The sequence below is a fragment of the Dysidea avara genome, chromosome 11 (genome assembly GCF_963678975.1).
Source record: "Dysidea avara chromosome 11, odDysAvar1.4, whole genome shotgun sequence".
NCBI classification, from domain to species: Eukaryota; Metazoa; Porifera; class Demospongiae; order Dictyoceratida; family Dysideidae; genus Dysidea; species Dysidea avara.
Window position 1 is genome coordinate 23318354 of NC_089282.1, and position 13804 is coordinate 23332157.

The window sequence follows — 13804 nt, forward strand, 5'->3', positions numbered from 1 at the left end:
AACTCATACATTAATCGATTAGTGGGCGTGGCTCCACGTAAGCTTGCAGACTGAAACGGACACAGTTTCATGCTACAGACTGCACTTACTAATAAATGAGCGTGGCTGAGCGTATGTTTGTAACGCGATAAGTGGGCGTGGCTCATGAAAGAGCTACGCGACTAGCGTTTATAGGTTTCACGTCGCCAAACGATCAATTTCGTTTCTCACGTGATCCAATCCGGGTCAGACCCGGATAATTTGTAAACCGGGTCAGACCCGGATGACCCGGAGAAAATGTGACCCGGTTGACCCGGATGACCCGACCCGGTTTCAACGCTGATGCACATTTTAATAGCATTTATTACAAATCCACTTGAAACCAAAGCGAACCAAAGCCAAAATAGCTTTGAAATTGTTATCCAGCACCTTCGTACGTACTAAGCGCCACTACTAAGAGGTGATTATTTGCTGCTTCAAAAATGCAGCAACTATAATAAGGGAATCTGGCTTTTCCCAAACCATTTACAACTTGGCCTGTTTGTGCCCCTCCCCTTGCCAACTCCTAGATCCGCCCCTGTAAGAGGTGATTATTTGCTGCTTCAGCAAGTAACGAAAAAATCTGCTCTCCCCAACCATCTACAATTTATCCTCTGTGTGTCCCTCCCCTTGCCAGATCCTGGATATGCCCCTGCATGCTACAGTTTGTAGAACTGATGTAGCTAGTCACCCACTAGCTATCAGCCACAGGGCCACTATATAAGAACTGGCCCACAAAGGTTAGAACATACCGGAATCCACTAAAGGCTATTAGCTACTTGGTTGTTCAGTCTTGTAACATGTTGTAGCATGTGCCTAATAGCTACCTATTGGTTTTCATATTCCCATGTTTTGTAGGGTAGCTACTGCTGAAAAACGGTTCTTAGAACTGATGCAATCAATCACCCACTAAATCATGAAATCATTATGCACTTGTCAATTTCATGCCCCACCCCCCCACCCCCGGGGGTGGTGGGGGAATACAGGGGATTTGACAAATCGTGGTGTCAAATTCCCCACTACTGGGGCAAAATCGACTGTCAAATCCCCACTATGTCCCCACCCCCTAGTAGGGGATTTGACAACACCTTAAGGATAAGCGCATATTTCATGCATGCAGCTAATAATTAACCTGGTATACACCTGTAGCTAGTAAAATTATAGTGAGTACGATTTAATTGTTTAGAAATGCAACTACCGAAAAATCAGTCATTATTAATTAGCAAAGCCCACCAGGGGCAACACGCTAATGTGCATTACAAATTACAAATTGTTTAGCTTATCTATAATGTTCTTAAAAGTGTCAAGGTTAATTGTGTTAATGTTGTCAATTTTCAAGTTATTCCAATCAATAATTGTTCTTGGCAGAAAAGAATACTTATATAAATCAATTCTGGATTGCAGCTGTGCAAATTTGAGGGGATTATTGGCACGAGTATATGATACAGGGGTTGGCTGGGGTAAACAATGGTTTGGTAGCACCAGTCAGTGAATTGGAGAACTGTCAATTGCCCCAGGGGTGGGGACAAGAAGCAATGTCAAATCCCCACTTGGGGTGTGGGGACACCCGGGGGTGGGGGGGTGGGGCATGAAATTGACAAGTGCATTATTATAGCTACCTGGTTATTATGTATGGGGCAAGCGCGGGCGACTGTACTCAGTGGCGGATTCAGGGGGGTTGCAATGGTTTCAGCTGAAATCCCCTCTGAAAATAGCGGGCGCCCAAAATTATTGATGAGTCGTCGTGCGGCGCCACGAATTATAAGGGTAACGCTATATTCACCCAACTTGATGTGGCGCCTCAAAATAATAACGCACTTTGTAAGCGCTTAGTCATTAGAGTGCTCCTTTAATACACTACGCTGCAGCGCTGGATGTCAGGGGGGTGTATTATCTATGATGCCAGCATAGACTACTCCGGACTTCGCTAGAGATGGTAAGCAGGGTATACCAACATATATGACAGTAGTTTCGTGAGTTGCTAGATACACTACACTGTAAACCAGAAAGTAAAATACGAGTGGGAGGGGGGGAGGAATGCAAGGTGCTGACCCATAGTAATATGGTAGATCTGTAGCTGCAGTCAAAGGCTAAGGCTGCTAAGTTTGTGCTACAGTCAAGGATGAAGTCTGAAACCCACAATTGAAAAGTGCTTACTTGAAGTTCCACATTGGGGAAAATTTTGACTGGACAATAGTCTGATGGCAGTTGCAGATATTCCTGTGTCTATGTGACACCCCCGTTAGGAAATGTTCATAGCTTTATAAAGTGTGTATGCTAGAATGCAACCTTGCTTATACAATTGAGCGTAACTACTAACTCACTATAGGGCTGAAATGATCATGGATTTTTAGTATTCGAGTACTCTCTAGCATTAATGATCGAGTAATCACGAATACTTACTGTACCTACTGTATATTGAAGCATATCATATGCAGTTCAAAGCTTTTAAGTAACAGCGATGATAAATACGCTGTATTAAAGTACCCAGTAAATGTTCCTGACAACCAAAATGCTTCAATCAAACTCCACACCGTCACTGCCAGATAACAAATGCATCATGTGAGCTCATTAATATTGGATCACATGATCTCAACGAGTACTCCAATACCAATTTTACTATCCGAATTCTAATATCCTTAATTAGTACCCATTTATTTATTTTAGCCATACAATGAACTGTGCAACTACCATCTTCATACAACATGCATTATATGTGGAGCATTGCAAATGCAAGTAAAGTGTACGTATATAGTACACTACAATTTCCTTACATCAAATTAAGCAAGAGTTCGTAATATAATTATACTGAGGAGAGTATTCTACTCTCGTATACACCTGTAGAAAGACATATCATGATGGTACTGTGTCTTTTTGTAATTAATATTGATTGTACGCATGCCAGCAATGTCACTAGCAACTAAACTAACTCAAGCTCCTCAGTGTTTCTCACCAAACTACAAGTGTACCTTCTTGTCATGGGTTTAGACAATTGCTTATATATAGGCATTTGTTGCTTGACCATTCACAGCTGTCTTGAGCGACACAGTACTTTATGGGTTCTTGTATATCACAAACCACACTTACTGTAGTCGTTACATCATCACTTTAAAATATGCTCTTCTACAGGGGTATATGAGAGTAGGACACTCCTCAATAATTATGTTATAAACTCTTGCATTACGTAAGTCACTTACCGTATATTAAAAGAAGCAAAGTATGACTATGTGAGGTGGTCTTATTGTGGTCATGAAGTACACCTTAGCTACAGTATGTTTGGAACCAGCATGGTCACTATACTTTGTGTGTGTGTGTGTGCTTAGCGGTTTTGAGGTCGTTGTGGAACTTTGGATTCCACGACCTCTCTGTGTGAGACCTGGACAGTCCTCCTGTGGGTTACTAGCCCTGTCCCAGGAGGATTTGCCTGCACAAGGCTCAAGTGTCTGAGGTGCACAGGCATCCCAGTGCTGGCTCACTGGGCGGCAATAGCTGTGTTAGTACGGCTGCCGAAGACTTTGCTTTTTTTGCTTTTTGTGTATGCATCTATGTATATGTACAAATTTATTTTCTTATAGAATAATTTCTTTGGTGACCAAGTTGTCATAGATGGTAACGTACTCAATATGGAGTCCCCACAAGTCATCACACTACAATGGACCAGAGATGGGACAGTACTCAGTAAGACTGGGACACTCTAAGGGTCTGTGCTACTGGATCATACTGCTGTGCTGTGAATGGCATCAACGTCCATTATGCTTATATTGATGTGCAAGGTGAGTAGTGTAACTTCACAAGTACCTCAGTGGCAGTGTACATATAAGAGTCTAAAATGCAAATATTTTCCCTGCTCCTAGCTGCCATGCCCATAAAAGTATGCACACAGATGTTTACAGTATTGCCCCCCCCCCCCCTCCCCAGGGGCAGAGACAGCTATCAAAAAGTAGGGGGGGCTCCAGAGGCGGATCTATAGGATTTTGCTAGGGGGGGGGCACACTGGTAGAAATGACTTCACAGTGTGCAGAGCACACTTGGCGAAGTGCAAAGCATGAGCTATCTAGGGGGGTCTGGGGGCATGCCCTCCCAGGAAATTTTGAGAAATTAGTACTCTGAGATTGAATTTGGTGGCAAGTTTTCACTTACTCTAGCTGTCTTTGATATTCCATCTTTTACCCATCCATACTCTGTGAAAGATGTTTGCCTTTTCGCCATGCCATCTGTGGAGCAGGTACTAAACTATGACATCACATGATGCGAAGGGCACTTGATTATGGAAGTTTTGGTCGAGCAAGTCAATGTGTCTTGGATTAGGCATAGTTTAAACATAAGTTCAGCTATAATTTTATTCGTTGTAATGTCGCTTTTGCTGTTCATAATGCATCTGTTTTGTGAGATTCGGGGGAGCTTAGCCCCCCTATATTTCCACCCCTTCCCCCCCCCCCCCTTATTCTGACAAAACTGTATTTTTCCCTCCCTTAAGTCATTTTCTAAATGAAGGCCTGACTACTCATGTCAGGGGTGAAGAACAGCACTCTGGGAGAGGGGATACAGTCATGGTATCTTTGTACACAAATGACACATATTTGTCAATAACGATTAAACAGGTTTCATTGTAATTTATTTAACCCCATACAATTTTGTATGAAATGTGTAGGGTGGTTGTGTATACCTGCATGTATGGTTTATCTGGACACTGGTGATTACCCAATTCATGCCTCAAACTGCACACATGATTGTCTTCACAGCATGCAGGGATGAAAGCATAGGCTATTTCATTACAATAATATCTCACGTGCATATATACACGACCACAGTTCATACAAAATCACAAGAAGTATTGAACCTAGGCCTGATAATCTTTTGTGCTTATTTGCATTTCAGCAAATACTTCAATAACCCTATAAGAATATAAACACTTCATGTTTTTGTACTCCATACTGAGGCATTTTTATTTCCAGTGTCATATCTAAATTCATTATGCAATCTGCCTTATAGTGTGAAAGTTTAACATCCGAAATTTTGACTACTTTGATTATTTTTGTTCAACATGCTCAATCATCCAATATGTCAAACTTTCCATTGTCAAATATTAGCGCTACATATATGGTATGTCAATGTCATCATGTATTGAATGTCACAACTGTAACAACATAACCATTTTATTTTTACTCTGTTTACATCGCTACATATGTCAAACTGTGGGTGAATTTTTACTGTAATTCTTTACTTTTTTATCACAGCAAAGATGTTATGAGCTTGATGGAGTTGAATCAATAGCTGATAATTAAGGAGAACTTTGAGAACTGGTGTTACGTACACTGCTACTTTGTACTCCATCCATTAAGAGACAACATAAGAAGTCATGCTACAGGGACTGCTACATACATCAGTAAATCTGTACTCTACTAGCCACTGTGTACTGCTACCTCAAGACTGTAAAGTCCTATATACATGCGTACGTACAATGAACTGAAATTTAAGTTGCTATATTTTTAACAGTCTGAATGTATAAATGCACCAACATGACCAAATTTTGATCACATACGTACATAGCTGTTGGTTTGTCTAAAAAATCTCAATAAGGAGCTTATTTTGTGTCCTACAGATTACACTACTAATGAGGTTTCTCTGTATTGGGTATACAACCCAACCTGATGTGTAGCAATTGGTTATTATTCAGTTTTAGTTGCCACAAAGACTATTTAGTGATGAACTCAGGCACTTAGAAGTAAAGGTTCCAGTACTTACATACCATACCTCGATCTGGTAAATAAGGATTTTAGAAAATACCATATAGTGTTTTTCTGAGGGGGAAAATTTTTATGAATTTGTGGATCGGCAACTATCCTGCCTATCCACGAAAATTTCCCCCCTCAAACTTCACAAAATAGCATTACTGCATCCTACAGAAGCAAAAATTTCCCCCCTCAAAATTTTTGAGGGTGACGATTTGCAAGATATTTCAGCTATGATATCAATATGTAGTTATATTTTAAAGTACATGGTGAAACTTGTCAACCAGTGAATTCCTTGCTCTAATCAGTTGAGTCAATCAATTCACTCTGATCATCTTACAGTACAGTTGTGTTGTTGCCACTTTTGAATGATATGATGACATCAAAACGACTATTGACAGTTTTCATAGTACAAATTCAAAATCATTGGGTTTTAGCAAGGAATAAATTGATGTAGTTCTGGAAACACTGGGTATTGTAGATCCGATTTTGACTCACTTAGTGGATGGATCATGTTGTGTCGGGTGTTCTCAAATAGTTGGTAAGGAGTGGACAGTCCTATAACAACAATTGCCATCAGGCTTCATAGCTACAACTCTCCTGTCAGCTTCACTTAAGAATTTGTGAAGAATAGTCACTAGTAATTGCTGTTGGAAAAATCTAACAGCTAAACCAATGTATTCTAGGCTAACCTTAGGTAGCTGATCCACAGGCTTGTCACCTATAAACAGATTTACAGTAAACTATACATAGCGAATTCAACTGTACTTTTACTGATTGAGATGCATGACTTTTTCACATTGGTGGTGAATACATCACCAGAGTGTTATTCAGTATTGTACTTCATGTCTGATACAATATTGTTCTTTCATCAAGGAGAATACTAAAATTGGTTCAAATGTCACTAATACACTAATATTTCACTTGTACAATACTGAACACACACACATGTGCAACGTATGTGAAGTACGTATTTACATATCAAAAGAATACAATAAAACAGATAGGTTGAATAAACAGTTGTCTATTTTTGGTGACAGCAAGTAACATTCAGCAATTCACAAACCATATCATGTGGTAACCATTTAACCATACAGTATAGTGGGTTATTATTAGTGTTGTGCGAATATTTTGTATATCACCCCTCATGATTATTGCAAACTTTTTTATCACGATACGATAAATTATCATGATATAAAAATCTGCATGAAGGCATGGTGATAAATTACTACAATGAGATTTTAGCAATTGAACCTATGTGAAAAGTAACAATAGAACTCTACAATATCCCACCTAACCTCCTGGAAGTCTCTATAAACTCTGCTGTACTGTCTTAAATATCATTATCAGTAAACTTTGTGTAAAAAGTGGTGCATCGTTATGCATCACGATATAATATTATCATAATTCACGATATAGAAATTTATCGTGATATGCAATATTATCGATATATTGCACATCACTAGTTATTTTCAAGGGGGAAAATTTTGTGGATTGGCAGCTATCCATGAAAAATTTCCTAGTTAAGGGGCACCCAGGTGGTTTTTGAATAACTGAGGCCACTGTGCAGTATTGTCCAGATAAGATTGAAATGCTGTACATAATTTGTGTTACTGTATTGAAGGTTTTTTTCTAGGGGGAGATTACACCATCCAAAATTTCAAGGGGGAAGATTTTCACTGCTGCAGGATACATTAAGTAATATAGACTTTTCACACAACAAATGTGGACTATTGTAGTCATCTGAATACAAAGTGGTCCCCATTCCTGGGAGTTTGGGGTCTTACTGTACGTATATTCAATAGAGCAAATACATTAACCCAATAGTTGATCTATGCACACACCACTGAAGTTCAATTTTCACCTTGCAATACACTATGTACACCACAGAAATGCTGCCACTGATTTGCTCAGGCTGCTTTTTATGAGCTAGAAATGATCTGACACCTTGAACTGCTACTGGCCAGCTGGAACACGAGGCTAGAAACGTAGACACCATTGCACAGTTGCCCAGTTGTTTTATACATACTTTTCTTTCACTTTCAGTGGCACAGTTGGGCTTGAGACCAGTCTATATGACACACTTGGCCATATATTCTATTCATATACCAATTGCCTGCCCACCACCCCATAGTGATATGCTTGTGTTACAGATAATACCATTGTGAATACTTCAGCTCAAAATCACAAAATTATGGCTATGTCAGTAGCTAACTGGCCGTGAACTAAACACTATGATTGGCTGCATCCATGGTTAAAATTTCAAATTCAGAGCTTTTGGCCATCACAAGTTGAAACTTTTGAAATTGTGTATCTCACAATCTATTCATGTGTGTAGATCAATGGTTTTCCCAAAAATACAATAAAGTTAAAGGGGCTAAACTTTTTCACACCAAAGAGTATTACAGTAGGATAGATTACAAGGAGGCATAGGTGTTATACTAAACTGTCACTTTTCTTAACTATATCTGTATTGCTGTATGATAACTGTTGTTCTCCAGACAAGACTACGTAACTTTAAGACCCTTGGAATGATTTCATTATACTACTCACCTTGCACATCAATATGAGCACAATGGACAATGATACCATTCACAGCACAGCAGTATGATCCAGTAGCACAGACCCTTAGAGTGTTCCAGTCTTACTGAGTACTGTCCCATCTCTGGTCCATTGTAGTGTGATGAATTGTGGGGACTCCATATTGAGTACGTTACCATCTGTGACAACTTGGTCACCAAAGAAATTATTCTATAAGAAAATAAATTTGTACATATACATAGATGCACACAAAAAAAGCAAAGTCTTCGGCAGCCATACTAACACAGCGATTGCCGACCAGTGAGCCAGCACTGGGATGCCTGTGCACCTCAGACACTTGAGCGGGTTGAGCCTTGTGCAGGCAAATCCTCCTGGGACAGGGCTAGTAACCCACAGGAGGACTGTCCAGGTCTCACACAGAGAGGTCGTGGAATCCAAAGTTCCACAACGACCTCAAAACCGCTAAGCACACACACACACAAATTATAGTGACCATGCTGGTTCCAAACATACTGTAGCTAAGGTGTACTTCATGACCACAATAAGACCACCTCACATAGTCATACTTTGCTTCTTTTAATATACGGTAAGTGACTTACGTAATGCAAGAGTTTATAACATAATTATTGAGGAGTGTCCTACTCTCATATACCCCTGTAGAAGAGCATATTTTAAAGTGATGATGTAACGACTACAGTAAGTGTGGTTTGTGACATACAAGAACCCATAAAGTACTGTGTCGCTCAAGACAGCTGTGAATGGTCAAGCAACAGATGCCTATATATAAGCAATTGTCTAAACCCATGACAAGAAGGTACACTTGTAGTTTGGTGAGAAACACTGAGGAGCTTGAGTTAGTTTAGTTGCTAGTGACATTGCTGGCATGCGTACAATCAATATTAATTACAAAAAGACACAGTACCATCGTGATATGTCTTTCTACAGGTGTATACGAGAGTAGAATACTCTCCTCAGTATAATTATATTACGAACTCTTGCTTAATTTGATGTAAGGAAATTGTAGTGTACTATATACGTACACTTTACTTGCATTTGCAATGCTCCACATATAATACATGTTGTATGAAGATGGTAGTTGCACAGTTCATTGTATGGCTAAAATAAATAAATGGGTACTAATTAAGGATATTAGAATTCGGATAGTAAAATTGGTATTGGATTACTCGTTGAGATCATGTGATCCAATATTAATGAGCTCACATGATGCATTTGTTATCTGGCAGTGACGGTGTGGAGTTTGATTGAAGCATTTTGGTTGTCAGGAACATTTACTGGGTACTTTAATACAGCGTATTTATCATCGCTGTTACTTAAAAGCTTTAAACTGCATATGATATGCTTCAATATACAGTAGGTAACTATGGTAAGTATTTGTGATTACTCGATCATTAATGCTAGAGAGTACTCAAATACTAAAAATCCATGATCGTTTCAGCCCTAGTTCCTTGTATCGGGAACCACCAGGATACAATTACGTGGTCTTGCTAATGTGCATCTTAGCTACCTTCTGGACCTACAGTGCAATCACTACAATGTGATGGTCTTATTAATGAGGTCATGAAGTATATGCCTCAGTTTGGTCACTGCTTCCCATACAAAGACCACATTGTAATAGTGAGTTAGTAGTTACGCTCCATTGTATAAGCAAGGTTGCATTCTAGCATACACACTTTATATAGCTATGAACATTTCCTAACGGGGGTGTCACATAGACACAGGAATATCTGCAACTGCCATCAGACTATTGTCCAGTCAAAATTTTCCCCAATGTGGAACTTCAAGTAAGCACTTTTCAATTGTGGGTTTCAGACTTCATCCTTGACTGTAGCACAAACTTAGCAGCCTTAGCCTTTGACTGCAGCTACAGATCTACCATATTACTATGGGTCAGCACCTTGCATTCTTCCCCCCCTCCCACTCGTATTTTACTTTCTGGTTTACAGTGTAGTGTATCTAGCAACTCACGAAACTACTGTCATATATGTTGGTATACCCTGCTTACCATCTCTAGCGAAGTCCGAAGTAGTCTATGCTGGCATCATAGATAATACACCCCCCTGACATCATAGATATTACACGCTATGCTGACGACCATTTGGTTCTACTTGGGGTACTTAGAGATAATGAGTTACTCTCTAGAATTCCTATGGATATCAGTAATTACATGAAAATAACAAGGAGAAAACATCCTGACCACCTGGTAGACTCCTGTAAGCGTTCGAGCGTAAATCGGATGGCTGCAGGTTCGAGGCTACCTAGGTCCAGTCATGGATTTTTTCTCCTTTCTCCAACTTTTCAAACACACCTTAAGTAGTTAAAGTCTAAGTAGCTAAAGTCTTTGAGCAGGCTGTAGGACCAGGTGTCCTACAGACCTTCAGCACTTGTGCTGTAAAGCATTAATAAATAAATAAATAAATAAAAATCCAGCGCTGCAGCGTAGTGTATTAAAGGAGCACTCTGCGCTTACAAAGGGTTTACAAAGTGCGTTATTATTTTGAGGCGCCACATCAAGTTGGGTGAATCTATGGGTGAATATAGTGTTACCCCGACCTATACATAGTGTGCGAGATAGTGTGTTATTGCATAGATTATATATAGCTAGAAGGGAATATATAATCTATGGTTATTATTATTATTATTGGGGGTACAGGTAAGGAGGCAAAGCCTGTAAAAACCTGATCTAAACAATCAAACTACTACAAAAATAACTATACAATATCATACTGGTAATCATAATAAAATCTATCCAGGTGTGTCTTAAACAAATTGGTTGAATGAACATTAACTGAGTCATATGGTTATTGAAGGACTTTCTACTGGCGAATTTTCGACAGGCTGAAGTTGAGTGGAATCTGAAACCCCCATCTGAAATTTTCTAGACTGATCCACCTACATCCTTGCTTTTGTCAGCCGTAAATGACTGGGCTTTTAATCTTAACGCCAAGCTCAGCATTCATTGTGTTTTCTTGGATTTTGCGAAAGCCTTCGATTCAGTACCCCACCAACGTTTACTATTGAAGTTAAAGGCTTATGGTATTAATGGTTCCATGCTTAAATGGTTTTCTTCATTTCTCACTACCAGGAGGCAGCGAGTTGTCATAAATGGTTGTGCTTCTGATTGGTCTCCAGTCTCATCTGGGGTCCCTCAGTCAAGGCTCCATCCTGGGACCATTACTTTTTACTTTGTACATTAATGATTTACCATCTGCTGTTAGCTCCACAATGAAAATATTTGCTGATGATGTAGCTATGTATTGCTCAGTTGATTCTCCATCTGATTGTATTGCCTTTCAACGTGACCTAGATCTGATAAATGATTGGTGTTCCAAATGGCAGATGCGATTGAATCCTTCCAAGTGTGAACTTTTGTGCATTTCAAATAAACGTATACCAACGAAGCTGCTCTATTATATAAATAATCATCATCTCCATTGGGCCAAGTCTGTTAGGTATTTGGGAGTTATTGTGGACACCAAACTTTCATGGAATAACAATGTTTCACATGTTTCCAAAAAAGCTACTAGAGTACTAAATCTTCTACGCCGTCATATGTTTACCTGCAAAGCTTCTTCAAAACAAAAGGCCTTTAGGGCACTTGTGATTCCTATTCTGGATTATGCAAGTACTGTGTGGAATCCACACACTCATAAGAACTCCAGTGCCCTTGAACGAGTACAAAACCGTGGTGCTCGCTGGATTTGTGGCAGCAGATTTTGTCCTAGGACCTATAAATGGTCTAAATCATCTGAGGAATGCTGTGCAGAGCTATCATGGCCATCTCTTTCCACCCGACGAAAATATCTGTCATTGACTATTATCTATGATATTCTTCACCATCATATATCTCTAAAGTTTAATGATTACTTCACTTTTTCTTCTGCTGCCTCTACCAGATCACACTCACTGTCTATTCTATGTAAGCAGTCATCCATAAACTCTTACCGTTACTCCTTTTTTGTGAACAGTGTTTTCTGGTGGAACTCCATCCCATTTGACATTCTGTCTACTACACGCCGCACTACTTTTAGGCGAATGCTTTACAATTTTGTTTCTGGTTAAGTCATGTATGTTTTTAATGTAAACTTTTTATTTCACTGTACTGTAATTGTCTTTGTAATGTATCCTTAGTTCTTTGGTTTTGTATTGTATCGTTTTTGTAGGTGGTACTCATATAGGCATATTTGCCTTTTGTATTCACCTTACCTTTTGGTTAAACAAATAAAAATTAAATTAAATCACTGGTACTAAATAATAATATGTAGAAGTAAAGGCGTTTTTAAAATTTAGTGCCGGTGTCACAGTGATATATGTTTCCCCGGGTAACGTGTTTCCCGCACACATATCCCTAGGGATCCGTGCTTCCCCGCACACATATCACTAGGGATCCGTGTTTCCCACCAAAAGCTGTCAGTGATATGTGTTTCCCGTAGCGATTTTTTTAATATTTCACCGCACACACATATCCCTAGGGATTCGTGTTTCCCCGCACATATATCACCAGGGATCCGTGTTTCCCACTAAGATATAGCCATCGTGCAGTAACTCCAAGGTCCTATGGTTATAGTTGCAAACAGTACGCGATCCAACCATTCAGTATATATATTGCTATATCTAGCTAATAGACACCCATGCATATTGCATGTATATAGCTATAGTTAGCTAACTAGCTATATAGCTACTATATAAGCTAATACAATAATTATACTATAGCTAGCTATACTAATAATCAGAACTATAGTCATTTAAAATAAACTTTGTTGCTCTTCTCTGGACCTGCTCAATAAGTGTGATGTCCTTGACAGGGGCGGATCTACAATTTATAAAGGGGGGGGGGGCTCAGCAAAAGCATGCTGGAACTAGAGGGGCCTGGGGGCATGCCCCCCCCCCCCCCCCAAGAACTTTTGAAAAATAGATGCTAAAATACTGCAATTTGGAGACATTCCCACATAAAATTCATAATATTTTCTGCCTGTAGATTATATATACTGCTTTTAGATTATAGGTATGGCTCTCTGAAACATTTTGCTAATGGAAAAGTTTGGGTAGGTACAGACAACCAAGTACATGATGCACCCCTCTCACAATTGCACAGCACTGAATAGGTGCATGTTAGAATAATAATGTTGAAAGTGGAAAATTTTGAAATTTGAACAATACAAGATTGAATCTGAGAGCATTTTCAATGGAAATTGTGTACCTGAATTAAGTATTGTCATACATATTAACTACACAAGTGGATGAATGAAGCCCTTTAAACAGACCAATACACTTCATTGTATGTATAGGAGCAGGCAGATTTGGAAAAATTTCATAACAGAACCATGCAACTACATGTTTCCAGTGAATGTTCTATTAGAGTAGTTAGCTGACTGCTCTATTAGAGTATCTCGATCTTGTACACCTCCAATGCTGATCCAGGTCCTTGTTGCATAAACTTTAGCATAAATCCACTGATAATACCTTGGAAAGATGTTTATAAGGTGGTTTTATGA

General features: G+C 39.3%; 2 long non-coding RNA genes across 5 annotated transcripts; one reads left to right on the top strand and one right to left on the bottom strand.

Moving 5' to 3' along the window:
* The first annotated feature begins 1799 nt into the window (after nt 1–1799).
* LOC136239294 (uncharacterized) lies at nt 1800–5591 on the top strand. Its single transcript, XR_010693408.1, has 3 exons — nt 1800–1954; nt 3594–3791; nt 5256–5591. It is a non-coding gene; the product is annotated as an uncharacterized lncRNA (long non-coding RNA).
* Nucleotides 5592–5984: 393 nt separating this feature from the next.
* Nucleotides 5985–10734, bottom strand: LOC136238410 (uncharacterized). 4 transcript variants are annotated; one of them, XR_010692969.1, is made up of 6 exons: nt 10510–10734; nt 10315–10456; nt 8304–8501; nt 6519–6633; nt 6443–6471; nt 5985–6397 (listed from the first exon to the last, which is right to left on the bottom strand). It is a non-coding gene; the product is annotated as an uncharacterized lncRNA (long non-coding RNA). The 4 variants fall into 4 exon arrangements; XR_010692971.1 differs by having other exon boundaries at nt 10618–10717; XR_010692968.1 differs by having other exon boundaries at nt 10315–10734.
* Between the last annotated feature and the right edge of the window lie 3070 nt (nt 10735–13804).